This window comes from Pyxicephalus adspersus, chromosome 3 (assembly GCF_032062135.1).
Source record: "Pyxicephalus adspersus chromosome 3, UCB_Pads_2.0, whole genome shotgun sequence".
Classification (NCBI taxonomy): Eukaryota; Metazoa; Chordata; class Amphibia; order Anura; family Pyxicephalidae; genus Pyxicephalus; species Pyxicephalus adspersus.
In genome coordinates this window covers 85,186,244-85,189,180 of record NC_092860.1, presented here as the reverse complement: position 1 = coordinate 85,189,180, position 2,937 = coordinate 85,186,244, and positions in this window count along the sequence as shown.

The window sequence follows — 2,937 nt, the reverse complement described above, 5'->3', positions numbered from 1 at the left end:
TTGTCCTACATAGATATTATATCTGTCTCAAAGTCAATAAAAAACTTTTCTAATCACAGTTTTTTTATTTTTACAATAAGCAAACATCTGATAACCTGGTGATACACAAACTGAACAACCACACTTCTAAAGGGGCTCTCCTTCCACTCAACGTGGACATTTAGCACATTCAACAAGTGTTCTGGCCAATCTCTGTATAAGTGAATTCAATACTATTGTGTTAAAGTTTATTTGAATCAAAACAAAGTAGTATATTGACACTTAATGGTCCCTAACTGTGATGGTTGCATTAGCTTGCTTTTTTTCAGGCTTTTTCTACTTGATTTGTAACTGGTATTGTAATTTGCAGATTTTGTCCCACTCTCCTCCTCCTCATCCCCCTATTTTTGTTCTTACTTTTATTTGTATCTTTGTCTGTTTCTTGTTTTACATGAAAAAGATTATTAAAAACATTTGAAGTAAAATGTTTCCAACAAGAAAGTTTATCATCCTGGTAAAATGATCCCAAAAGCTACCAAAATGTGTAATTGATATGTAATAAACATATACAAATTACAAAGCTGTTCATTCAAAGCATTCATAGCACAAGACAAATGTTTTTCTTCTTGTTTTGCATAGCATAGAAGAGGAGTAGGCTTATTGGTGTCTGTATTCCTTTTCAAATGTTTGTTCAGGCCAAGGGTGCCCAACCTACAGCCCGCGGGCCACATCTGGCCCTAAGAGCTGCCAAATCCGACCCCCTCCTGATTCCCTTTCTGCTCTCTCTGCCCATTGTCTTGCTAGGGATGGGGTGCGCCCATCTCCTATGTATCTCTATGAGATTGTTCTACCAGGAGAGGGAGTTTTCTGAGCATGCTCAGTGTGGGTGTGTACTATAGACCTTGCAAATCAGCTGTGGCTGCTCCCCTCCCACCTTGTACTGTGGGAGAATCCCAGCAGCAGCATGAGAACTGTGTGTGTGTCCATGCTGCTTTCATTACTCCCTTAATAAACCTTATTATAAACTTTAATATCCCTTACACTGATTGTCATAGAAACATCAAATTTTCAGGGTACACAGGAGACCCTGAGCTGCTTCTTAAAAAACTGAAATTAGGCTCCCTAATCACAAGTTGCCATATATAGGGTTACAAGCATAAAATCCTAACAACAATCAGGGATAGTTTGACATTATTTGGGGCTATTTCAAAACCAGGGTCCCCAAATTGAGTTTGCATGTTAGGGACTCCTGGGGGCCTTTTCCATCGCAATGAGCCTTGGGGTAATGCCAATTCGCTCTGTGCTGTGGTGCTCCAAATTTATACTTGCTTGTTCACAGAACTTCAAGGCTGAATTTAGACTTGTGAGGTTGCGGTGTGGTTACCCCTTCCTTGTGCCATGGAATCCTGCCAAGGGGAGACATTCAGTACCGCTCACTACCGCCTGGAGTCAAACTTGCAGACGCTGCGGTGCGAGGGACTGAGCGGCTGGTGGTGTGCCTGTTACACAAAGCTGACCAATTACCTTCTGAGAACACCAATTTTTCTGGAACAGAGGGATGTTCTCAACTGAAAATGTGGGAGCCATTAGGAAACCTTATTTGCCACCCCTTTCCCCCTTAAAATACTATACCCATCAAATCATGCTACCTTGTCACACATAGCTATCACTTTACTGTCTATGAACCCCAATTTTTCTGTAAGAAAAGGGAACTGTAACTGCAAGTCGGGGACTCTTGTGGCTAGCTCCCCCTAACATTACATCACTACGGCACGATCACAAGATATGAAAAACTATACCTGTCTTACCGTGCTACCCTGTCACACATAGCTGGCAACTTACCTTCTGTGAACCCCAGTTTATCAGGAACAGGGGGATGTAGGGACCTGAAGATGTAGTAGTAAGAACATGTCCCCATTGGCTATCTGTCACATGAATTGCATTTCTCTGGAAGTATTCATTGCAGAGATTTTAGGGTACAAAGAAGGTTAGCAGCCCCCTATAATTGACAGGACGCATTGTATGGTGTAGTTTCGCTCTGTGGTACAAGAATGGTGAGCGGGGAGCAATAAATCTCTGGCCAGCACTGTATATTAATTTTAGTTTTATATCCTTCAATAATAAAATGTTTCAATGAGCTGATGAGCATTAGATGGTGAGTGCAGAAATTCTTGATTTGTCATTTCTTTTAATTGATGCATGTATGTTACAGTAACTAGAAACATTGTAATGTCATTTCATTTTAAATTAAAACATCTTTGTTGTTTGTTTGCATTGTGGTCCACGTGATTTATCTCAATGTCAACAGTGGCCCCCAGATGAAAAAAGGTTGGGCACCACTGGTCTAGGCAATAAAAAAATATATATATTTATATATATATATATATATATATATATATATATATATATATAGCACATTGATAGAAAAAAAAATATATGTTAAGCTGTGTACAACTCTGTGTGCACAGGTGTAAAAACACTCAAAAATGTTTAAAAAACCTCAAGTCTGTAATTTTCTGCTTTAAAATATCCAGGAAAAGTGTTCTACAGTCCATAGAGGTGAACAGGGCAGAACAAAGGCATTGTTGCCCGCTAATTATAGGTTTCAAGCTCACTGTAATATTATGGTATAAATACTTAGCCCTCTGGTGGGCAGCAAAATGTATTTATTTATTGTACTTAAGATATTTTTTTATCAGATACATCCAAAGGTGTCAGATAATCACAGTGCTACTATCCCTGCAAAGGAGCAAAAGATGGGCCTGCCACCCCCTAGAGTGGAAATATTTATACTCCCATAATACAGACTGCAGCTATAGTGGCAGGGTCGTATTTAAATACCGTATTTTTCGTCGTATAAGACGCTCTGGAATATAAGACGCACCCAATTTTAAAGGAGGAAAATCTAGAAAAAAAAGATTCTGAAAGATTATTCCCCTTCTGATCACTCATGTGCCA